General features: G+C 40.9%; 1 long non-coding RNA gene across 1 annotated transcript in view; it reads right to left on the reverse strand.

Annotated features, from left to right (window-relative positions):
• Positions 1–3,573: 3,573 nt before the first annotated feature.
• Positions 3,574–26,641, reverse strand: part of LOC105481027 (uncharacterized) — a 44,747-nt gene continuing 21,679 nt past the window's right edge. The window contains exons 2-6 of the long non-coding RNA XR_986728.3: positions 26,475–26,622; positions 19,911–19,985; positions 11,850–11,934; positions 5,537–5,642; positions 3,574–3,707 (exon numbers count right to left, since the gene is read on the reverse strand). This is a non-coding gene — a long non-coding RNA (uncharacterized lncRNA). The remainder of the gene's footprint in view (positions 3,708–5,536; positions 5,643–11,849; positions 11,935–19,910; positions 19,986–26,474; positions 26,623–26,641) is intronic.

Genomic DNA, 26,641 nt, shown 5'->3' on the forward strand with positions numbered 1-26,641 from the left:
TCTCTGTTGGTAACAAGGAGAGTTTGTAAATTGTTTTTTAGCAAGTGCATTTGAGGGCAGGTTGAAGGGAAGTGACACATTGACAGGTGACTGTGGGAACAAACCTGGAAAAGGATGGTTAAAAAAAAGTAGCTGCTGAAAAAGAGGGCCTCCCAAAATCCCTTCAAGGTTTAATTGCAGGTGTGCAGCTGACCCGTGTAAACTGGAAACTTCAAGGGAAGTGGCAGCATATCTTCTTCCCTTTGAAAACACAACAGATCTTAAGACAGCCTAATAACAGAAGCAGCAGCCCCAGCCCCAATTATTCAGGGCTGGCTTTGATGGTATTGCCTGTGTGCACTCCATCTGCAGTTTGGTTTATACAGCTCTATCCTCCACTTTGTGCAGGCTTCCTACATCATCATCATCATCATCATCATCATTGTCATAATAGCAGGTAGCATGTAATGATGTTTATGCTGTGCCAGGTGCTACACTCAGGGATTGTTTTTTCCATGAATAAACTTACGGGGCATTTATTGTTATTATTTCCCATTCTATAAAAGGGGGAATATGAGGCTTATGGTATTAAGTGCTTTGTTCAAGTCACACATCTAGTAAGTGATTGAGTCAGGGTTCTATTCAGGAAGCCTACCTCCAGAGCCTCTATGCTGTAAATGAACAGATGGGTGGCTGAATGGATGGTTAGATAAGCAAATGAATGGATGACTTTCAGTAGGCTCTCAAGCAGTGTTCTCTTTGCCCTGGCTTAAAAATTCATAAAACCCAGGGGAGTGGGCTGTAGCATCCCTCTGCAGTCCTCACCAGTGGTAGGCATTTGTTTCCTGTTTGGGGTGTGTGTCCCTCGCTCAGATGCTCAGCTTTCCTGGGGCAGGTTACTGATGCCTCTGGTGAGCCCCATCACAGCCCTCTGTGGTAGCACTGGGCAGGGTATCTCTCAGAGGTCCCAGGAACCCCGGGGAGAGGAGCATCCTCAACCTCATGTACCTTAGGTCTTTTGGTGGTACTTAAATTCAGAGGGACCAGATCAACTACCCCTCTCCATGGGCGGAAGTAGGGAAGAAGGGGAGGCAAGTTCTCTGCATTAGTATTAATTGCTTCCATTTACAAAGGGGGTAGTATGTGCCAGGCAGCATGCTAGGTTCTTTTTTATATTATTATATAAAAATATAATTTTTATATAATATTATTTTATTTAAAATTAAATAATATTATATTATTTAAGTTCTAGGGTACATGTGCACAACGTGCAGGTTTGCTACATATGTATACAGGTGCCATGTTGGTGTGCTGCACCAGTTAACTCGTCATTTACATTAGGTATTTCTCCTCATGTTATCCCTCCCCCCTCCCCCAACCCCACGATAGGCCCCAGTGTGTGATGTTCCCCACCCTGTGTCCAAGTGTTCTCATTGTTCAGTTCCCACCTATGAGTGAGAACATCAGCATTCTAGGTTCTTATGAGTGTTGTCTCATTTAGTTACTGTAACCCAATAAAGTACCTACTTTATTACTATTGAACTAATGAGGGAGCCAAGACCCAGAGTTAGTTAATTAAGATATTAACAACACAGAACAGCAGCAAATAAGTTTTGAGCACTTACTATGTTCCATGCTGGGATTTTTCATACATCCTTCCATGTAATGCACCTAGTGAACCTCTGATGTCCATTTGGTTATTTCTTCCAATTTTACAGGGAGGCTCATTTGCTCCACATTGTTTAGTGCACACATTGAATGTGTGTTCATAGCATGCCAAAAAAATGACTTAAGATGTGGCACCTGCCCTCTTGGAGCTCCCAATTCAGATGGGGAGAGGAAACTCTTTTATATGGAATAATTCAGGCTGTGTTTACAGATGGGTGTAAGAGTAGGCTGAGGCCCAGGGTGGCTTCAAGGAAATATTTCTCTCTAGGAGAAGGAATGGGGAGGAACCTATGGAGATTGTTAGTGAAATACCTCATTTCAATTATGTTGGAGGGGTTGCAGCAAGACATAGGACCTCACAGTTGGAGGTCATCAGCATTTGTAAGGCATTTCCCTTCCGAGGGGGGCAGTTGTAGATATCAGTCTAGAATGGCTGAGGTTGGTTATCTTCCTAAGGAAAGAGCTGGGGTGATGGTCCTCAGATATGTCACTTAATGAACATTAAAGATGTTCACATTGAATTAAGAAGAGCAGTGTGTGTTCTCAGGTGTGTTGAGAGTTCACTCTTCAGTTACCTTTCTGATTGGGATAAATCGTTCATGGGGCTTTGGCTACAACCTGAAGAACTCACTTTTAGGATTCTCTGGGTGTGGAGTTAATGTCGTCCAGACACCTGTTTCTCCTGATTTGAAGACACTGGGATCTGAGTGAGGCAGAGCACTCTTCAGAGAGGGGATTTTTGCCATTGTAAATCTGCTTCCACTGCCTGCAACGGTCAAATCTCCCCATTCCCTACCAAGCCAGAGGGGTCATGGAGCTCTGGGCTCAGATATAGTAACCTGGGAAATAGCCCACCCGCATGTGGATGTGATAAGAGAGGCAGAATCTGGGGCAGAAACCAAAATCCAGGTTTGGAAACCATCCAGTGGGTCACTTCCCTGAAGGAGCTGCCAAGAGAAGTTGAATTCACAGTGAAAACAGGAGCAATGGGAAGAAAGTGAAGCATTAGAGTAGGATATTAGAGATGGACATGGAGGACTTCCTGGATTCAGAGAAGGCAGTTACAAGGATTTTCTAAGGCTCATTTGACCTTGGGTTTGGACAAGGAGAGATCATAGGACATCAATTTTTCCTAAAATAAAATGTCCCCTAAACCCTTCACTAACTTGGGAAACTCTTACACATATTTTTCTGTCTCATCCACGTTGAGCAATTCGGTTTCGGGACAATGCTGTCTTATTTGCTATACTTTCATCCAGCTCAAGGCATGCTTATTGAACCAATTATAAATTTAAAAATATAGTTGTTTTGTTCTGCCCAATTTTTCTGTGAACCTAAAACTACTTTAAAAAATAGTCTATTTTTCAAAAAGATCATTTTAAAAATGAGATTAGTTGAAACAGCAGCTCTTACAAGCTCAGAGTGCATGGGCAAAATCATATTTTGGAGCCTGGAAAGCTGAGTGGACCCACTGAGTCCCCTTAGGTCCTGGCCCCCGTGAAGTCCAGCTGATGTCATCAGTCTCACTCTTTAACGTCCCTGTTCTTTAAATTCAGTGGGGTTTGAGGCTGCTTCTGTCTCCTCCATCGGTGGAATGCGCAGATGGTGCTGGCAGCTGCTCAAGTTGGTGCTCCTCCTCAATGCTGCTTGTTCCTCTGCTGGGGGACACTGCCTGTTGGGCCTCGTGCTGGCAGAGGCTGGAGAGCCCAGGAGGAGGGCAGCTGGGGAATCTGACTTCTATGGTCTAATGAAAACTCCCCTGGGTGGCCTGGAGGAAGTGTTCTGACCCTCTCTGAATCACCCACACTGAGATGGCCATGGCACTTCTGACTCCACAGAAAAGCCTGCAGGTCCAATTTCCATCTTCAGGAGGGAAACATCTCCTGCTTCTGCCTTCAGAAAGCCTTTCTCTGTGCTTCTTTGTGAGCCATTTCTGAGAACTGCCTGCATTCTGTTGCTGGTAATGAATTGATTGAGAAGATCCTTTGTTGATAGTCCAGCTTCAAAAGCATGCAGGCTGCTGTTTGTCTTGTTTCTTCCTTCCAACGGAGGAGACGCTCCTACAGAGGAGTGGGGAAAAACAAAAATGCCCTTTTTATTGACTTATAAACTCACTAAGCTTTTTGTAAAGGGGCCATAGTATCACTATTTTGTGGGTAAGTTGTATCATTTCCACATGTTTTAACTCTGTTAAATGGGGAGTGGGTAAATCAAACCATTTTGTCTGTGAAGGGTAAATTATGTTGTCAATGTTTATAGTTTTCTTTTGTTCAGATATTTATTTAATTGTATTTCTGCAAACATTCATTGAGTGCTTAATATGCGTTAAATGTAGATAAAATGAGATCCACAATTTTGAGGATCTTGTAGGCAGCTGAAGGAGAAATAGGTAAACAACTGTAGTTTCTAGGGGAACCGGGCACCAAACCCTCTGATACTGACTATATATGAGGTCATATTCCCTTAAGGGCACTATGCAGGTCTAAATTGCCTTTATATGCCCCAAAACATCTTAGGTGCCTCATGCATTTAGAAGGTGTTAAACCAGCGTTTATTGAATGGATAACTAAATGAATGAATTGAATTTTGAATCCTATCATTCCCATATTCTTGCATGCTTTTTTTCTAACATAAGGATAACATTTTCTCATGAGCTCCTTGGTTAACTTAAATGCTCCTTCCCTCCCTCCCTCCCCCAAAAAGGATGTTCAACTTGATACTGTTTGGAGTTTTAAAGAAAGCACGTAGTCAGGCTCACACATGTAATTCCAGCACTTTGGGAGGCTGAGGTGGGAGGATCACTTGAGGTTAGGCATTTGAGACCAGTCTGGCCAACATGGTGAAACCCTGTCTCCACTAAAAATACAAAAAATCTCCTGGCCTGATGGCATGTGCCTGTAATTCCAGCTACTCTGCAGACTGAAGCATGAGAATCACTTGAACCCCGGAGGCAAAGGTTGCAGTGAGCTGAGATCGTACCACTGCACTCCAGCCTGGGTGACAGAGTGAGACCCTGAAAAAGCACCTAGTCAGATGTGGATCTTGCTTACCAAAGCTGGGGAGAGTGGCATTTACCTTGGGGAATTTTCTATGGTTCAGGGGCTGGATTTGGCGGATTCAGAAACTTAATACTTGGTCAGTAACTCATCCAGAGGAAACACCCAAAGTGGAAGCCAGATGGGGCAGATGGATTGCAAAAATGGCCCCAATTCTTGAGCCCCCAAGTTCCTACCCTTAGCAATGTGACTCTGTAACTGCTCCTATCAAGGGATGAAGCCTGTTTCTCCACTCCTTGAATTTGGGTTATCCTGTGGTTTGCTTTTTTTGGCAAAATGAATGAAGTGGAACTGATGGTGTTCTAGTTCAACCTAGGCCTCAAGAGACTGCTCAAGCCTCCACTCTCAGATCCTTGCCACTGTGATGTGAACAAGACCAAACCAGCTTTTAGAGGATGAGTCACCCCTACTCCCACAGTCACCAGCCAGCCAGCTGCCAGAAGCCAGCCAACCCCTAGGCAGCCAGCCCTCAGCTGATCTACCGGGAGACTGCAGACCACATAAGTGAGCCCAGCCAAGATCTGCCAAGGTTGGCTCAGATCAGTAGCACACCCAGCTGACCTACAGACTTGTGTGCAGTAATATGTGCATCTTGTTTTAGGCCACCGAGCTTTTAGATAGTTTATTATGTAACGATAACCAATTTATATACCAGGATTCCCAGTTCATCATTTATGTGTGAGAGAAAACTCAAGTCTCTCGTACCAACTGACTGATGTTCACTGACTTAACCAGAGGTCTGTCTCCCAACATCAGCTCATGGGGCACCACAGGACAAGGAGAGTTTGGAGAGTCAGGGCTTAGAACAAAGGGAAGACTGGGTTGGAAGATACCTGTGTTCAGTGGCCTTTAGCTCTGATGTACCCATTTTTACAACAGGAATGCTGAAAGTTCAGCTGGACATAGCAGCGGGATTCAAAGTCAGACACTCTGTAACACCTGGAATCTCAGAAAGAGAAAGGTCTATAAAAGCAACCATCTAACAGGTGCCAGATCCAGGGCCAGGATGGGGACCCTGGGCCAGGGCTAGGCAGATACTGGAGATGCTCCTCCTAATTTTTCTTTATTTTCTATGATGACCTTATAATATTCTGATTTCTGCTTCTTGCCTCAAGACTATAATATCACCAATATAGTGAGGTCTTACTCTCATCTAGAAGCCAGTCAACATGGTTAAGGTGCCTGTAACTATGTGTTTATTTTATGGTTTAACTCCAAGAGGGAACTTCATTTTCCTTATTATTGAACTCTCTGAAGCCTTCACCATGCTGCCTGAGATGCTCTGGCCCCGCCTGCCTTCTAGAATTCTGCTGCTCCTCTAGCACACTACTGGGCCATGAAGGGTTAGTTACTACTCTGGGACAAAATAAATACAGAAACGGAAAGTGAGCATTTAAAAAAATTTATAACAACTTAGTATTGCTGTACCATACAGGACTTTGATTAGTAAACGTGTCATTGAAGAGGTTATTGACAGTTGAGGAGTTATTGAACTTGTACAGTGAGTCACAGGTGGTACAAGTTCAGATGTAGTAGGACCATAAACCAACCTGCAAAGGATTGGCAATAAAACACACACACATGCACACACACACGCACACACACTTACTCAAACTAAACTGGGCTTTCACTAGAGAGAGTTTGAAAATGCAAACTCATCTCAACTTTCAAGTCTTAGCTTAGCTTTGTTCTTCTGTGAAGGCCTGAAAAATATTCTTTATGCTCTCTGCCCTTTGTACATACCTTCATTAATAAAATTATTTTCTTATATAATGATTACTAATTCGCATTGATCTCTAGACTATGAAGATATAGACAATGATGAATTATCTTGGATTTGCATATGGGGCATAATAAAATTCTGTAATGGTTGTTGAATGACTGACTGAAGAGAGGAAGAAATGCAGTTTCCCCTGCCCCTACCACCAAGGCTTCGTCTCATGGATATTTCTCTGCTACTCTGAATTCTGAAGAGGTGGAGAGGTGTTGTCTTAGATTTTGTCTTGTATTTAGATGAATGGCCCCTGTATTACTCAGCATGATTGAGCATGACAGAAACTAAGTTAACTGGCTTAGACAGAAAGGAGATTTGTTGGCTCTGATACCAAACCGTAGAATGGATGGGCAGGGGTACAGCTGGCCTTAGGGATGTCAGGAACCAGGGGCTCAATTTCCACCAGGTTTCTCTCTCATGCGCTGCCTTTACTTTTACCTTACCCTGCATGTTAGTTTCTTTTCACCAAGGTTTGGGCACAGACAGCTGCTAGCTCACATCCTCTTAGCTTTGACTCCAGGGTGGAAAAAACTCTCTTCTCTTAGTTCCAATTTGGAAAGTCCTGGGGAAGGACTCTGATCAGTTTTTCTTGCTTTCTGTGGCTGGAGGTGGTGTGGGGAGTATACTAAATAAAGTGGAAGAGGTGGAGAAGGGGAGACTCCATTCTCATTCCAATGGGGAGTGTTGTTCCCAGAAAGAGGGAGGAATGTTAGGCAGACAAAAGGTAACTGCTCATTACAGCCAAAGAGCATTGATTAGCACAGATTCCTGTCTGAAGAGAAAGCCAAGTCTTGTATTCATCCACTTTTGATGTCTTCCTCCACAGCCACCCCTTCTGGGTCAGGACATCATAGGCTTTCCTTATCATCAGCATCATTATATTTATTTAGTGAGCACTAGCTATATGCTAGGCACCAGACCAGGCGCATCATATATTATCTCATGTATTTCTACAATAATCCTATAAGGCAGAAATTCTTTTCCTACTTTGTCAAAGTTCAGCCACATTAAGTAGTTTACCCAAGGTCACATACCTAGTAAGTGGAGAATCTGCAGTTTAAGTCCTAGTGTCACTTCAGAGCCTGTCTTCTTTCTGCTACCTTATTATAGCTTAGGATTTGTGGAGCTCTAGGATGAGAAATACTCCTAATAACAATATGTAATTGAACTCAGAGACTTTTGCCCTCCAGCCACGCCCTCTAAAATCTCCACTGGAAATTCTCTGTCTGTGATGATTTGTGAACATGTTTTATGAAAGCTCCAGGCACAAGGAACAGCGTTTGGAACAGATTTGGAACAAACAACTCTTTAAGCCTGTTTACCAGTCTAAATCTGCAGGTGGTCATAGTTGGCTAACTGGCAAAATGAGTGGGCGATGAACCACACTGATTATTCATTTTTGATGGAACCAATTATGGTGTCCATGATTATTATTTTTTTAGAGTGTTTGGAAAAACAAGCTGAAGAAATGCCATAAAAATGTGTTTCTTCCCAGGAGAATGTTCTGTGTTTATCTCTAGGCCACTACAGAGACTCAATTTTGGTTGACAATAAAATAATAAGAAGAATAATGGCAATAGTAAATGTCCATAGTCTGCCACTGGTTCTTATTTTCCTCCAGTAGTGAAATCCATGAAAATAAGGTAAATTTTAGTGTTATTTTGAATAAAAGAATCAGGATATCCTACAGCCTCTTAGTGTGATAGGTAAAGGTTAACTTAGTGTTCTTGTTTCAGAATGAATGAAGTTGATTCCTCTTACAACATTGAAAGTAATGATGAGCGTATCATTCATCCTTTGAATATTTTTCTGCCCCTGTGAGGAAAAGATATTGTATGTGAGGGAAACCTGCATGAAGGATTTCCTGGATTGGTGTTTGGTAAGGGATTAGAACAGAGCCTGGCACACAGTAAGGACTACAAATGTTGGTTAAATTAAACTATAGTACTTGACAGTTTATAAGTCCTTGCATATATGATACACTTTTTAATTCTTGCAACAACCATGGGAGTTGGTATGACAGTGATTATTATTTCCACTTTACAGATGAAGAAAATGTCTTACAGAGAAGTTAAAGGACTTGCTTAAGGTCACCCAGCTAGTAACTAAAACGGATTAAGGCATAATTCAGGATGCTATTTCCCTTTTTGGTGCTCAGGCCACTTGTTCAGTAGTAGCCAAGATTTGGTTTTCACGGACCAGTTTAACAATTGGGGGAAACTATGCAGTTTATTCCTCATTTCTCCTCTTCCCTCATTTCATTCTGGGCGCATCCCAGGCCTGCTCTGTGTCCAAGAGGCTGACCCGTGGGCTGTACCAGCTCCTTGCTGGCTGGCTTCCAGTTGACCAATGGTAGTCCCTGGCAGGAGACTGAGTGGTAACAGGGGAGAAACTCTGCTGCAGTGTGGCATGTCAGAGGTACTGATACTCCTTCAAAGCTATGGCTTCTGCTGGTGGCCCCTTCTCCATGGCTCCAGCACTCACCAGGCTCCAGTGACACAATTTTCTCCCCTTGACCCTTCTGGGCATCTCATTGCCCTTGTTTATTCTCCCACCCCTCCCAGCTCTGTGAGTGGTTTTTTCATTAACGTCTCTTTATTTGAACCATCTGGGGTGAATTCTGTTTCCTGCTGAGACCCTGACTGTTACAAAGACCAACATTGACTTGCTTATTTTTAGATTGCCAAGTAAGGGCGTAAACAAATAAGCAAGACCCAAACAAAACTGCTGTCTACTACTGCTCTATTTATCTTACTAAATGAAGATACTTTAGCACTGAAAAAAGGAAGAAGGGAATAATGGTAGAAAATCTAATTATATTACTTTATTCTTATTTTATTATGACCTACATAAAAAGTAAAACCTTTATTAGAAATTGGATGTGGTCATGAGCCAATGTTTGCCAGTAAGTGGGCTTGATCACTCCAGCAATTTGTTCCCCTGATATTTAACAAAGTTAGAGATCCTAATATAGTATACATGCAGTGCCCAATACTTACAGTGCACTTATGGAGTTCCATAAATGCTCCATGGACATTTTTTTTCCCAAAAAAGCTGCACTGAACATCTATTCTGTGTCCTCGCCAAAACTGGGAATATACTGATATATAAGACATAATCCCTCCTGCCATCACAGTCTAGTTAGGGGGAAAGACAAGAGGCAATTGTAACATACTGAGAACAATGCTATGAAACAGGTCAGTAGAAGGCTGAAGGAGCATATCACAGAGACAGCAACTAATTTGGGGGTTTTAGGGGTGGGTGCTGATGTTTAGACCAGGTAGCATGTGACTGGAAGCTCTGAAGCATTATAGGAGCTGCCTAATGGACAAGGGAAAGGGCATTTCCAACAAAAAGCCTGGCTTGAATGAGAATATGGTACCCATGGGAGTGTGTCTTGAAATTAACTTGGGGATGCTGAATTTTAGGGTTGAGAGTGAGTTGCAGAAGGGAGGCAGAGGATGAGGGAGCTTTAGATTCAGCACTGAGAGATTTATCTTTCATCCTGAAAGCAGATGTAATGTATTGGAAGGTTTTTTTTTTATTTAATTAAGGGATATAACATGGTCAAATTGGCATTTTACAAAGATCACTAGTTGTCACTGAAGAGATAAATTGGAGAGGACTGAGATTAGGCATTCAGATTCTAGTTAGAATGTTACTGCAATGGGTTAGAAAATTTAAAAAAGTAAGGTTCTTGATTAAAGTGACAGAGTAGATGTGATATTCCCAGGCAAATCCCCTCAAATCCACCTGCTGATCAAGGGGGAGGTCAGGGAGAGGCTTCCTTTGAACTTTCTTCTTAGCTTTAACCTCCAATCTGCCACCTAGTAACCCTAGACCCCACCAGTCTGTGAAAGGCCGCAATTAAGAAGTTCCCACCCTCTCATGAGTGTTTGGATTTGCATGGAGTTAGGAATCTCACGAATGCTGTGCTTTTACAAAGTAGTGCATTGGTGAAATAAAAGGCAGACTTTATATACCAGGAAATATCTCTGGGCAAGTGCCACTTCGTTTGGTGACTACTTTGCCTGTGTGTTTATACAATGAGGGTCTGAGGTTTTGGGAAATCTCTGCTTGGTGTGTGTGTGTGTGTGTCCCCTATTCTCCCCATGTCCTCTTGCCTGCTATCACCTTGGAAAATGAAACCTTGCTTGCCATCTACTTAGGAGCAAACCTTCCCATTGCAAAGTTGGACTCAGTGAATTTTCAGATACTGCTATGTGATTGGGGATACATTTCTCTGGCCTTTTTGTCAGGTTTTTCATTCTAAAACAATGAAAATTTTATACACACACACTGATCATTTTTATGAGCTCTGTAGCATGGGGAGTTTCAGTTTTATTTATCGCCTGTATCACTTTGTCTATGTCTTTATATATGTATTTTAGAAATTTTCTTAGTAGTTCCATGGGAAATGGAATCCTGGTTTATGTAAGATAAACTCCAGCATCCTTCTTTATTGGGAGTGAAGCACTGGGCAGGTTACTTAACCTCTCTGAGACTCAGTATCTTCATGGGTAAAATGAAAGTGTCTTGTAAACTCTAAAGTGCATCCTGAAAACTATTGTTTTTGTTATTATTATTAATAACGCAGTTTGAATATATTTCAAATATCAGGGTAACCTTTGTAAATCTTTCTTACTGTGGTTATAGTAAATCTAGATGGCTCTTAGAGATATCAAATCTGCGATTTTTTTTAGATGAATATTAGAGGAACTGCTCTCAACTGAGTAGGACAGAGTATTTGTTGATTTATGTGTTTAAGTTCTTGAGAAATTTCTACTGTAGTTTCTGCCTATAGCTAGCTACTCTTATTAATAATTTATTATGAAAAACAAAAATAAACTTTTTAAAGTGCTTGCTTGACTGCTGATATTGCATTTTCACATGATCAGTTAAACTCATCTTCACAATTACCACAAGGGTTAATTTAGATGACCACCATTGTTCCCATTTTGCAGATGAAGAAATTATCTTGAATTCCAGCCCTGGCTGACCTTGTTGACTTCAACATCCTTGCTTACATCCGTTCCCAGAGGCTAGTTTCACAGTTCCTCAGCCTCTTAAAATCTGTGACCTTCAGCTGTACTCCATACATCAAATCTTTTAAGCTAGAAAAAAAACCCCAGAATTTTAGCCATTCAGAAGAGGAAGTACCCTTATCGATCATTTAATTCAACCCTATCATTTTTCAGATAGGGTGAGAGAAGAAGGGACTTGACCAAGTGAGTTACTAGCAGAGCAGAGAATAGATCCCAAGTGTCTTTTTTTCTGTTTGGGGATTCTTTGAGCTGCACCACTGCATCTTCCCAGAGAGACTTCTTTTCTTACTATCAACATTAGCGTGTAACCATGTACATAAGACATACCCAAAGCGGTGGCAACTGTGAACTTGAATCAAAACGTGAAGTTTAGTTTCAATGTGGAGAATATTTTCATGCTTCTGTTTTCTTCCTGTTTGATAAAAACTCAGAGACTTGATTTTAGTTTACATCAGTCCACAAGATTTTCTTAACCAAATAAGCATTATTTGAACTTACTCTCTAAGAACTTAAGACTAGAGTGAATTCAGTTCAGTTTGAGATACATTTATTGGAGGCCTACATGTCAGGTACTGAAAACACATTGCGTGTGTTTTCCAGAAACTTACACACCTGGAGCAGAGAAAGAGATGTCAGGAGTTAAATGCAGTACAAGGTGAGAAGATGGGTAGCAGAAGTATGCATACAGTGTTCAGTATTGCGTAGGTGCCAAGAGGGAGGGGTCACCCTGGCCTGGAGAGGCTGTGGATGAATCACAGAAGAGGTGACTCTCTTAAACCAAATTTTAGGGGTAAATAAATGTTTCCCAGATAATTGAGCTAGTAGTGGTCCTGATGAGGGATAATGGAGGTGAGGATTAAGATGTATCCATTGGCTTGTGCAATATGGAGTTCACAGGTGTTCTTGGTGAGAGTGTCTAGGGTTGAGTTGAGGAGTGAATGATAGAATCTAACCACAGTGAAAGTGGACAACTCTTTCTAGACACGTGGTTATAAAAAGAGGGAAGGAGAGGGCGGTAGCTACTAGATAGGGATATGGGAAAGGGAGGGACATTAAAGTTAGGAGACACTTGCTCGTGTTTCCCAGGAGTAAAGGAAGGATCCAGGAGAAAGGAGGATCTGGACCATCACAGATTGAAGGACCACTGGTGGAAAGGGATAAGATGAAGAACAACTGGAAGAATGTGCCTGGAGCGGTGGGAGGAACGTATCTTCCTTGGGAACTGGAGGGAGAAGTTTAAGAGGGAGTGGGTGAGTCAGATGGTTGTTGGTGTAGACGAAAGAGGATCAGGAAATTCAGGCTGGCTCACTTGTTTTGTCTGTTGAATATTGTCTGTGAGATCATCTGAAGGAGAGAGATGAAGGGAAGACATAGGGGGCTTCAGGTGAGTGGAGAGGTTTAGAGCCACCATTGAAGGGGCAAAGAAGGAACTGGTCACAGATGATTAAGAGCAATGCCTGTTTAGGCACACTAAGGGCTCAGCTGATGTTAAAGAGCTCAGACCTCTCCTGGCAACAATCTAAAGAGCCGCGGCACCATCCTGGATGCCACTGTGGATAGTGTCTAGAGTGAAGGGTTTGTTGTTCTATTAGGGTCTCTATAAATTTGTATGTTTGGTTTAGGGTTTTATCAGTGTTATTTTCTGAGCACTTGATTCCTCATCTCTTTTTTTCAAAAAATTTTTTTTTAATTTCCATAGGTTATTGGGGAACAAGTGGTGTTTGGTTACATGAGTAAATTCTTCAGTGGTGATTTGTGAGATTTTGGTGTGCCTATCACCCACACAGTATACACTGCACCCTATTTGTAGTATTTTATCCTTCACCCCCCTCCCACTCTTTCCAAGTCCCCAGAATCCATGGTATTATTCTTATACCTTTGTGTCCTCATAGCTTAGCTTCACATGTCAGTGAGAACATACTATGTTTGGTTTCCCATTCCTGAGTTACTTTACTTAGAATACTAGTCTCCAATCTCATTCAGGTTCCTGCAAATGCCATTAATTCATTCCTTTTTATGGCTGAATAGTAGTCCATCATATATATATATATATGTATGTGTATATATGCATATGTGTGTGTGTGTGTGTGTGTGTGTGTATACCAGTAGTGGTATTACTGAATCAAATGGTAGTTCTACTTTTAGGTCTTTAAAGAATCTCCACACTGTTTTGCATGGCAGTTGTACTAGTTTACATTCCCACGAGCAGTGTAGAAGTGTTCCCTCTTCACCGCATCCACGTCAACATCTACTATGTTTTGGTTTTTTGATTATGGCCATTCTTGCAGGAGTAAGGTGGTATCACATTGTGGTTTTAATTTGTGTTTTCCTGATTATTAGTGATGTTGAGCATTTTTTCATATGTTTGTTGGCCCATTTGTGTATCTTCTGAGAATTATCTCTTCATGTCCTTAGCCCACTTCTTGATGAGATTTTTTTTCTTGTTGATTTGTTCGAGTTCATTGTAGATTCAGGATATTAGTCCTTTGTCAGATGTACAGATTGTGAAGATTTTTTCCCACCCTATGGGTTGTCTGTTTACTCTGACTGTTCCTTTTGCCATGTAAAAGCTCTTTCATTTAATTAAGTCCCAGCAATTTATCTTTGTTTTTATTGCATTTGCTTTTCGGTTCATGGTCATGAAATCCTTGCCTAAGCCAACGTTTAGAAGGGTTTTTCCAATGTTATCTTCTATAATTTTTATCGTTTCAGTTCTTGGATTCAAGTTCTTAATCCATCTTGAGTTGACTTTTGTATAAGGTGAGAGATGAGGAGCCAGTTTCATTCTCCTACATGTGGCTAGCCAATTATCCCAGCATCATTTGTTGAAAAGGGTTTCCTTTCCCCACTTAATGTTTTTGTTTGCTTTTTTTCCCCACTTTTGTTTTTGTTTGCTTTGTTGAAGATCAGTTGGCTGTAAGTATTTGGGTTTATTTCTGGGTTCTCTATTCTGTTCCATTGGTCTATGTGCCTATTTTTATACCAGTACCGTGCTGTTTTGGTAACTATGGCCTGATAGTATAGTTTGAAATCAGGTAATGTGATGCCTCCAGATTGTTCTTTTTGCTTTGTCTTGCTTTGGCTATGCAGGCTCTTTTTTGGTTCCATATGAATTTTAGAATTTTTTTTTTCCAATTATGTGAAGAATGATGGTAGTATTTTGATGGGATTTGTAGACTGCTTTTGACAGTATGGTCATTTTCACAATATTGATTCTACCCATCCACGAGCATGGGATGTGTTTCCATTTGTTTGTGTAGCCTACAATTAAGCAGTGTTTTGTAGTTTTCCTTGTAGAGGTCTTTCATGACCTTGGTTAGGTTTATTCCTAAGTATTGTATTTTATTTTATTTTTTGCAGCTATCACAAAAGGAGTTGAGTTCTTGATTTGATTCTCAGCTTGGTCACTGTTGGTATATAGAAGAGCTGCTAATTTGTGTAGATTAATCTTGTATCTGGAAACTTTGCTGAATTCTTTGATCAGTTCTAGGAGCTTTCTGGAGGATTGTTCAGGTCTTCTAGGTAACCGATCATATCATCAGCAAACAGTGACAGTTTGACTTCCTCTTTACCGATTTGGATGGATGGCCTTTATTTCTTTCTCTTGTCTGATTGCTCTGGCTGGGACTTCCAGTACTATGTTGAAGAGGAGTGGTGAGAGTAGGCATCCTTGTCTTGTTCCAGTTCTCAAAGGGAATGCTTTCAACTTTTTCCCCATTCAGTATTATGTTGGCTATGGGTTTGTCATAGATGGCTTTTCTTATATTAAGGTATGTCCTTTGTATGCTGATTTTGCTAAGTGTTTTAATCATAAAGGGGTGCTGGATTTTGTTGAATGCTTTTTCTGCATCTGTTGAGATGATTATGTGATTTTTGTTTTTAATTCTGTTTATGTGATATATGACATTTATTGACTTGCATATGTTAAACCATCACTGCATCCCTGGTATGAAACCCACTTGATCATGGTGGATTATCTTTCTGATATGTTGTTGGATTTGGTTAACTAGTATTTTGTTAAGGATTTTAGCATCTGTATTCATTGGTGATATCGGTCCTTTCCGGGTTTTGGTATTAGGGTAATACTGGCTCCATGGAATGATTTAGGGAGGGTTCCCTCTTTTTGTGTCTTGTGGACTAGTGTCAATAGGACTGGTAGCAATTCTTCGTTGCATGTCTGGTAGAATTCTGCTATGAACCCATTTGGTCCTGGACTTTTTTTGTTGGTAATTTAAAAATTACCATTTAGATCTCACTGATTGTTATTGGTCTGTTCAGGGTATCTAATTCTTACTGATTTAAGCTAGGAGGATTATATTTTTCCAGGAATTTATCCATCTCTTCTAGGTTTTCTAGTTTATGTGCATAAAGTTGTTCATAGTGGCCTTAAATGATCTTTTGTATTTCTGTGGTGTCAGTTGTAATAATCCTGTTTCATTTCTTATTGAACTTATTTGGATTTCCTCTCTTCTTTTCTTGGTTAATCTTGTTAATGGTCTATCGATTTTATTTATCTTGCCAAAGAACCAGCTTTTTGTTTCATTTGTTTATTTTATTTTATTTTTTTGTTTAGATTTTATTAATTTTTGCTCTGATCTTGATTATTTCCTTTCTTCTGATGGATTAAGGGTTGTTGGACAAGGCCTTTTATCATTATATAATGTCCCTCTTTGTCTTTTTAAACTGCTGATGCTTTAAAGTTTATTTTGTCTGATATAAGAATAGCTACTACTGCTTGCTTTTGGTATCCATTTGCATGAAATATCTTTTTCCACCCCTTTACCTTAAATTTGTGCAAGTCCTTATATGTTAGATGAGTCTCTTGAAGGCAGCAGATAGTTGGTTGGTGACTTCTTATCCATTCTGCAATTCTGTATCTTTTAAGTGGAGCGTGTAGGCCATTTACATTCAATGTTAGTATTGAGATGTGAGGTACCATTTATTGTACCATTTGTTGCCTGTATACCCTGGTTTTTTATTTTTTAAATTGTATTTTTGTTTTATAGGTTCTATGAGATTAATGTTTTAAAGATGTTCTGTTTTGATGTGTTTCCAGGATTTGTTTCAAGATTTAGAGGTCCTTTGAGCAGTTCTTATACTGGTGGCTTGGTAGTGGCGAATTCTCTTAGCATTTGTCTGTGTGAAAAAGACCGTATCTTTCCTTCACATATGAAGCTTAGTTTCACTGGATACAAAATTTTTGGCTGGTGATTGTTTTGTTTGAGGAGGTGCACCAATCCCCTCTAGCATGTAGGGTTTCTGCTGAGAAAACAGCTGTTAATCTGATAGGTTTTCCTATATAGGTTACCTGGTGCTTTTGTCTCATAGCTCTTAAGATTCTTTCCTTCATTGTAACTTTAGATAACCTGATGATAATGTGCCTAGATGATGATCTTTTTTTGATGAATTTCCCAGGTGCTCTTTGTGCTTCTTGTATTTGGATGTCTAGGTCTCTAGCAAGGCTGGGGAAGTTTTCCTCGATTATTCCCCTAAATATGTTTTCCAAACTTTTGTTTTTCTCTCCTTCCTCAGGAACACCAGTTATTCTTAGGTTTGGTCATTTAACATAATCACAGATTTCTTGGAGGCTTTGTTAGTGTTTTCTTATTCTTTTTTCTTTGTCTTTGTTGGATTAGGTTAATTTGAAGACCTTGTCTTTGAGCTCTCAATTTCTTTCTTCTACTTGTTCAGTTACATTGCTGAGACTTTCCAGTTCATTTTGCTTTGTATAATAAGTGTGTCTATTGTTTCCTGAAGTTTTGATTGTTTTTCATTTATGCTATCTATTTTCTTGAATATTTCTCCCTTCACTTCTTGTATCAGTTTTTGGATTTCCTTACATTGGGCTTCACCTTTCTCTGGTGCCTCTCTGATTAGCTTAATAATTAACCTCCTGAATTCTTTTTCAGGTAAATCAGGGATTTCTTCTTGGTTTGGGTCCATTGCTGGTAAACTAATGTGATTTTTTGGAGGTATTAGAAACCTTGTTTTGTCATATTACCAGAGTTGGTTCCTGGTTCCTTCTCATTTGAGTAGGCTCTGTCAGAGGGAAGGTCTAGGGCAGAAGGCTGTTTTTCGGATTCTTTTGTCCCACAAGGTGGCCAGAGCTGTAGTGACTGTTGTCTCTTTTCTGAGTCTGGCCACTCTGTACAGACAACCCCCAGTACCAGCCCAGAGCATGGTAGACTTGGTGCTTCTCATGTACTGCTGCTACCACCATGATGCTGTCCACTAAAGAACACTTTCTGTCTTGGGTCTACCAGGCTCCAGGCTGGTAGTAGGGGGTTGTCTGTACAGACTCCTGTGATGTGAACCATCTGTCGGTCTCTCTGTCATGGATACCAGCACACTATTTGGGTTGTCTCCTGGGTCCCACAGGAGCAATCTGCTTCCTTCAGGGGATCTGCGGGTCCTCTCAGGCTTCCTGATGTATGCCTGCAATCATTCTGGAGTAAAAATTCATGATGGGAGCCTCCACATGCTGCTCTGTTCATCTATGTCAGAGCTGCAATGTAGTCCTGCCTCCCATCTGCCATGATCCCCTCCCTCACTTTTGATTCTTCATCTCTTGATTCCTCTCCAGATGATTTTATGGTTCTACAAATCGGGGTTGCCCAGGACAAATATAACAGCAAGAAATATCTCAAATTCCCTCTAAAAGCTCTAAGATCTAATTCGAACTTATATGGAAAAGCCATATTCCTAATAAAAATAAGATACAGAAACCTCCAAGTTGGCACTGTAAGAAGAATTTCTTAAAAAGGAAGGAAAAACGAATTAAGAAATCTCAGCCTTTTTTTCCAAGCTTCACCTTCATCCTGGTGCTTCTCACGTACTACTGCTGCAACCATGATGCACTAAAGAATATTTTCTGCCTTTAACATTTGGGGTAAGTATCTAGGTAAAAGACTCATCCATTTGTCCAGCTGAGTCGTACAACAGCAGTTGCATGGAGACAGCAATGGGAAAATAGAGAGAGGATTTGTGAATTTACATCTTCATTTAAGTTACACATTTCTGGCTTGAAGAACCCATAGGAGTTTCTGGGCATATGTTGCTTCCATGCCTTCTACCTCAGCTTCCTCATCGGTACAATGGGTTAGTAAAAGTACCTATTTCACAGGAGTAGAGTGAGGGTTAAACAGAGAAGGCTCCATATAAGTTTGCTATTATTATCATTATTAGAGCAAACTCATTTGTTTCCATCTTGCTTTCCTGTCTGCATTTTAAAATTACCTTGTTCCCATTGTAAGAAACATACAGAAAATACTTCTAATTTAGTTTTAGATGTGAGCATTTTGGTCTAGAGACACCTTTTAATCATGGAGGCAAGGGTCATCTCTTTAAATTTCATTTTGCCCTTTTACAGAGCTTGAGCATGCTCAGAGGGTAAATAGAAACCTCTTTGGCTAATTTTTGGAAGCAAATGCCAGAGCCAAATGATGAGGATGATGTGGGGACTGATCCTCCCTTTGAGCCAGGATAGTTGCTTCTGATAACAAAACACTTAGAGCTCTATAGTTTATGTAGTGTTTTAAAAAATCCATGTTATTAAATGCGCACAGATTTTTAGTTATTATTCTAATTTTAAGGGTATGAAAACTGAGACTTACTCCATATCTACAAATAGGCAAGACTTGATCAAGGTCCCCTGATTCCACATCCCATACTCTTTGTACTCTCCCTTACTGGGTAGAAATTTAATGGGAAAGCTAGTTTTCCCTTGAGGTCATGGAGACACAATCTGGCTAGTGCATTCCTTGTTTGAGGGTTAAGATAAATGCTGGCTAGTGTGAAGCTCCTTCCTATATATTTTCTCAAACCCTCATTGTGGAAGATGAGTGAAACACAGCCTACTTGATTGTTTAGAAACCCACAAATTTCTAGTAAATACCATACATTTTCTTGAATTTTCCACATGTGTGAACTCTTGATGGGTTGGGAAAAGTAGCCTTGGAGTTAAAAAAAAAAATTCCTATCCTTCTATACCTTATTACTCCCTTTAAGTTTTACAGAAGTATCATTTTCAGTTTTAAACTTCCTGATTTTATAGCATCAATAATTTGGTTTGAGTCTATTTTTATCTAGTAATTTAAAATACTTTAGATATAAACTTCTAGGATGTTGACTAAAGAAAGAAGGAAATGTGGTGGGAGAAATGAGTCTCTGATAAGGGAAGTTTGTAAACCATCATGGGGAAGCTTAAAAACTCTGCAGCCACTCTAACTTACTTCCCATCCAGAAAAATAGTTGGAAAGAAGCAGCTGCAATGTTCTGCTAAGCTGATTATTCCAGGACAAGCATCATCACCTCGTTAACGTCATACTTTCCACCCATCTCCTCTCTCCCTTCTTTGTAGCACTCTTCCCTTTCCTTCTGTTCTTTTACCTCCTTTCTCTGCTCCAACACCTTGGATATTGTTTCTTTTCCATGAGTGTTCTCTTCAGTAAAATAAGCCAATACCTAACAAACAGCATGAAAGAAAGAAAATTGCTTAAGGAGAAAAATACAATCTTTGTTCAGGAGAAATAGTGATTTGTTTCCTGGGAGAATTATAAAAAAGAGGCTCACAATCACTTCTTTGCAAAGTTGCAGATCAAGGTTGTGTTGCTGCTTGCAGATAATTTGGAAGCAATGTGTAGGTTTGAAAAATGACCCATTCCTTCACAGGTGAAACTTAGACTATCCCCTTCTATCATAATTATCGACAGATTTAGATTGAAGTGATTGTGGAATGCGTTGTCCTTACAGATATTCAGGGACATGACGACGAGTGACTCTGATGGGAATGATTGAAAACGGTACAGTTCACCATCATAGCCCCTGAAATGGCTGAGATATGCAAAAGTGCTGGTTTGATCCAAAAGGTATAAATAGCACTAGAAGGGGAAGGCTGAGCAGGGCTTGCAGGCTGCTGTGTTAGAGGAACAATTTGACAGAGACAGAGCAAGATGATGATAACTTGGAAAAAGGATAATTTGTCATGATTACCTCTTTCCCCCTCCTCCCTAGAGAGAATAGCTTGCACCCATTGGAATTCATGTGTGGGGGAAAAAAGCATTATAACCAAGAAAACATATCATTTTATATTTTCCTTTTCTGGGTCTACACTTTGGGTGTATAGAGTCATCAGATTGTGAAAGTTCTGCTAAAAAGATGTGGCATGTTGCAGGATTTCTCTAAGGTTTGAGACATTTTAGTTGCAGTAGCTTCTTTGTTAGGAGGTGCTGCTCCTAGATGCAAGTACTTTGGATTTATTATCGCTTATGCAGTCATCAGACAACCTAGCCGCCTCCACCAATTTTGCTACAAATGCATTTGCCCCATAAACTCAAATGGTGCTAACTGCTATCATGGGTTTGAAGACAAATCCTAAAATTTTTGTAGCAAAAACTTTGAATAGCCTGCCTGTTTTTCCTTTTTAAAATAGCATTTACTATTTTTAAAAATAAAAGTAGCACATATTCAGTGTAGCACTTTTTGAAATATAGAAAAGTGTGAAGATGAAGAAATAGAATATTATTGATAATTCCATCACCCGTATGTGAGTATGTTAAGACTCCCTGCGGACCTTGGAGTCTTCTGCCTGATTCACGATAGATGTAGTTTTCTTTGTTCCACCACTCCTCTTCTTTTCTCTGTTCATAGTTGCCCTTTCTCTCTTGTCACCTGTCTCCTTTTGTGTCTGTGATTTTGGTTCATTGGCTCTGCCTTTGGGGTACTCACTTACTTCCTTTGGAAACTGCACTGGGGGAGCACGGTGATAGTTTCTTTACACCAAAACTTGATGGGCCACGGGAATATTTTACAGAAAAACAACTCCATCGATTTCCAAATGTAAGGTTGCTCTAGAACAGCGTTTGGAGATTTCTATCCTGTGGTAAGAAAATGCCTGCCCAAATCCATCACTCTGGGAGATGAGGGTGGGTTACAATGGCAAACCCTGGTGGAAGAAATGGGGCTGAAACCAGGGTTGCCAGATTTAGCAAATAAAAATATAGGATGCCCAAATGTTTTTTGAGGCATACCTATATTAAAGAAAATTTTGTTGATCTGAAATTCAAATGAACTGGTCACCGAATATTTTGTCTATCAAACCCTAGCTGAAATAGTAGTTAAACCTCCAGAAAGGCAAGGGATTATGGAACAGAAAAAGGTGACTAGGGAAGGTGGCCTCATCTCACTTCAGTGCATTCATGGAAGCCTTGTTCATTTCTAGACATGGATGGCTCCCCCCACCGGGCCTAAGTCTGACCTGTACTCTCCTTTCCCTGCCCTCAAATGGTCAGCTTCTGATGGGGATTCTGATGCCTTAAAACTCTTTATCCACCATTGCCACCCACCCCTGTCCAGTTCAGGCCGTTGGTGATCACCTGGACCACTGATGCCTTCCTGGACCAGCCTCTGTATGAACAAAATGAAAGCTCCTCTGACGCAGCTTTTACCATGCTGCTGAGAGCTCTTTCTAAATGTAAATCTAGGGAAGTCTACTCCCTCTGCTTAAAATCTTTCAAAACGTTCCCAATGCTTTAAGCTCTCTACTCTAGAAAGCCTGGGCAGACTATCGTGATGTGGCCTCTGTCTTCTTCTTCACCCTCATGCCAGGTTTCTCCTTATTCCTTTATATTCATCCTAATTTTCCCTCCAGTTCTCTGAATAAAATATGTTCTTACTGGATTGTAGACAATTGTACATTTAAAAAAATCACTCAAAAAGCATTCATTTCTTCTCTACCAAGTGCCATTCGTAGAGGTGAACAAGATGTGGTTCCTATCCTCATGTAGGTGTAGGCCAGGACTCAGCACTCAGAGGTACACAGGGGCTGGGACGGCCATACTATGCGGGAAAAGAGTGGGTGAAACATGGCTCTCTTGCTCTATCTTACCTTTTCCACTTTTGGTAGAAACATGAACATAAGAAACATTTTGTTTTTCCTTGAACTGTACTATTAAAAAGACAATAGCACAAGCTTAATGATAAATGGAGCTGACCTAGGCCTCACTGCTAGGGGCATGTCTTAGTCCATTCTGGATTCTGTAACAAAGTTATAGAACTGGGTAATTCATAAATAATAGGAGTTTATTGCTCATGGTTCTGGAGGCTGGGAAGTTCAAGATCAAGGTGCCAGCCGCTTTGGTGTCTGCTTCTCATAGATGGAACCTTTTTGCTGTGTGCTCATGTGACAGGAGAGATGAATAGTGTCCTCACATGGTAGAAGGACAAAAGGGGCTCCCTAAGCTTCTTGTATAAGAGCACTAATCCCATTCATGAGGGCTCCGCCCTCATAACTTGGTGGCCCCAAAGGTCCTCACCTCTTACCATTCTCATATTAATAATAATTAATTGCCATTAAGTTTTGACATATGAACTTGGGGAGATACAGTCAGACCATAGAAAGGCACAAGAAAAAGTGATAGCAACTGCGGTAAATCAGACCCCATTTAAAGGGGCAGTCATTACTCAGTTCTAGTCAGTTGTTACCATGAGGGTATTTCAAGAGAAATCAGAAATCAGAATTTTAATGTGAAAACCTTCATTAATGACAGTAATTAAAAACAACATCCACAAACCTACAAAGCTCTGAGAGCCAGATTGAATGGATCTGTGGGTTTGTTTTTTTTCTCCTGAATATCTAGTATGAGAACACTGCCAACTGCCTGGTTCACTCATCACATCCAATTTACTTAGAAAACCCTTACTCATTCTTAAATGTATCAAACACCCCATTGTACCCCATAAATATATAGAATTATTATTTCTCAATAAAGAAGTTACTTCTGACAATAACCTTTCTTAGCTGCTGCCCTTAACCCTTGGCTATGTCAAATTCCCCTCCAGGGTGTTTCTGTAATAGGAGGCACTACAGGAAGCCTTTCTTTCCCTATCCTAGCACTTATCCCACTGTGTTATAGCTGCCTAGGCAGTTATTTCTCTTCCTTCATCGTCTATAGTAACCTCCACATGGGCAGTAGCTCTGTGTATCCTGCTGCCTTCTGTTCTTACGTGCAGTATTCCTGTCTCCAACCTGCTGTAACTTCTCTACTACTCGGTTAGGAGTTGGGCTGTTCATTTATTTGCAGGATTCTGCCCACCCCCTCTGCCTTTTCCTCATCTTCATGCTCCAGGCTTGGGTCAGCCACTGTGCTCTACAAGATGTGGGGGGTGGGGGTGGCTTGAATCCTGCTTGCTTCTTGCCACAAAGATCAGAGTATGAATTATAGGCAGATCTCTTGTTGGACAGAAGTATGGATGCTCTGGCACTGTGTAACACATCCAAGGTGACCCTTCTTTCTCCCACCGACTTCATGAGTGCTAATATTTAGCCATTCTGCACCTAAGATCACCTGGCTTCATAAATGCTCCTCAGTATTCAGCAAAATGTACCAAACACTTTAGATATGTAAGGACGATGCACTCAGAAGGAAGTTTTATGACAAAAGCTACTTCAGGTAAGACCTTGATGTTATTCTAAGTCAATTCTTCATAGTAAATATTCTACTGTATTTGTTTAGAAGCCAAGCTTTTTTATCCCCTTAAAAATGTATCCTTTATTTATCAGTTCAATTTCTGATGTTCTGTATGAAGACTGAGAAGTACTTTACAACGTGTAGAGGAAGGAGATAGGGTTGTGTGTGTGTGTGTCCCAGTGTCAGCTTGGCAGGAGATCTTCTGCTGGTTGCATCTAGTCTCACTTCCACAAACATGAGGATAACCACTACTGTGTCTTCTGGGCCCTATTTTTTACTCAGTGCATGGGTGCATGTGTGTGTGTGTGCAGGTATGTGTATGTGAGTGTGTGTGTGTGTGTCCCTACAAGTGATCTGGGCCATTGAATGAAGCATTTTTTGACATAGAGTGGACTGTATAAGAGGCTGGGAAATCTTTAAGGGCAGAAAGGAGGTGAATATCTCATGAGTGATGCCCTGGTTTCCATTGATTGGTAGTTGTTAGTAGATAACAATGGGGAAGCCAGGTTTTCTTTCTGCTCCCAGGCTGACGATGATGATGAATGGCTCCTGCTGGGGCACATGCCTGTGGTCTCTCCATCTCACTCATTCTGTCTATGTGATTCCTCCTCTTCCTTTCTCTTGGCCCGTGGAGACTTTTATCTAGTCTAGTGGCAGAAACAATCTCCTCTCAATGTCTGCTCTCAATCTGTTTTACACCTAGCCCAGTGGCTTTTGAACTCAATATTTAAGAATAGTCCCTTGTGGTTTTCTAGTTCTTCAGTGTGTCATTTACCTCCAAGCAGTAGGTGGCTCACATCTAGGTGTCTAGGCAAAGAGGGGATGTCCTTGGAAAAACAGTTAGGAAATTCCATGAAAGCAGACATGAAGGAAAACACACTAATTACTACTTCAAATTATTATTATATATTATGTCCCACTTGCTTGTAAATACATATGCAAGATTTTAATAGGAGAACATCTGTGGAGGGTAGACTTTAAAAAAATTCAGACATATTTGCTAAGCTGACTTTAAATCAAATAAGGATGATAATTTGCATCACCCTTGGTTTGCAAGGTGCTTTTACATGTGATGTTAATCTCATATCCAGCTTGTGAAACAGGCAGAATCTGCAGTGTTTTTCTGTTTCATGAAAAAGGATCAGAGAGGTTACATAACTTCCACAGAGTTGCAAAGTGAGTACATGTCAGCAGACCCAGGACTTTGGACTCTAGTCCAAGTCTCATTCTGCTACCCTAAGACTGCTTCAATATGATTTGGAAGGGTTAGCCCTGTCACTGAGTAAGCTATGCCTCATAAGTGCCCATCTGAGCACAGGATGTTTCTTTATCTATGGCATCGTACATACCATCCTTTGTCCCACATACAGTCAGTTCTAGATGGATAAGCTGCCTTAAGTGATCTTTCACGACGAGGCCCTCTTGGTCTTTTTTTTCTACCACAACTTACAGGACTGCTGAAAACTTTGACCTATTTCATAGATAAGTATTTAATTATTAGTTAATCCACCTATCAACTATTTATTGATGCCTAGTCGTGGGTTAGGCTGTGGGGAAAGAAATGTATTATTTGTTCTTTGGCCAGAATGCACAGGAATGAGGAACAGCAAATGAGGCTTAGTAAGTGGCTGACTGCTGGTTGCAGTGATAGCGGTGTTTTTACAGTGTTGTGGGAGAACAGGGGCAGGACCATTAACCAAAACCACGGCAGGGAAAGTTTTAATGGTGTGAACTGAGAAGTTGATCAGGCTGGAATAGGGAAAGGACATTCTAGCAGAGGGGTAGCCTTAAAGAAAATCATGGAAGCCTGGGAGTGCAAAGGCCAGTGTGACTGGTGTTGGGGTGAGGGGTAAGTGATGGGACAGGAGCCATGGAAATTGACAGAGGTTGGATTGTGAGGGGCCCTAGAAACTAGACTATGTCTGAACTTTATGCCGAAGCTGGTGGGAATTGCTTAGGGATGGTAATAAAGGGGGTGATAATAGTAATTTTAAAAAATCTTTCTTGCAGCAGAGGATGATTTAGAGAGAAATGAGACTTTAGGCTGTAACATCAGTTAGGAGGGGAAGAGGGCCTAGACCTGGGCACCATCAAGGCTGTGGGAGAGGTCAGAGATACATTTGTGAGGTGGTTAGGAGAGGTAATTGACATTGGTAGAGATGGATGGGTTATGGTGATGCTAAAGAGAGGAAAATCCTTAGGCACCATCTAATTCCGGACAGGTGGAGGATATGGTCTCTCACGAGAAAGGGAAGCCTTGGGGGAGGAACAGGTGATGAGCATGAGGATGATAGTTTGCATTACCCTTGGTTTGCAAAGTGGTTTTACATGTGATGTTCATTTTATACCCAGCTTGTAAAATAGGCAAGATGGGTAGGGTTTGGTCAGGTATATCAGAAGGTTCCATGGCAGTATTTAATCGGCAGGGGGGAATGGTGATCCAGTGTGAGCAGAGGTACACATTTCCAGCCCTAAATTCACTCACAGGGAAGCTCTTGTTGCCTCTTCTGCCGTCCAGTGATATCAGCCGGAGATCTGAGAGGGGATCCGAACTAGTAGGAAAGAGATGTTCTCAGCTGCACTCTAAAGGTTTGTCTTTATGCTACAGGATCTTCATCTCATGCGCTTAAGACCTGGAGAGAGGAAAGGTGA

This window comes from Macaca nemestrina, chromosome 14 (assembly GCF_043159975.1).
Source record: "Macaca nemestrina isolate mMacNem1 chromosome 14, mMacNem.hap1, whole genome shotgun sequence".
NCBI classification, from domain to species: Eukaryota; Metazoa; Chordata; class Mammalia; order Primates; family Cercopithecidae; genus Macaca; species Macaca nemestrina.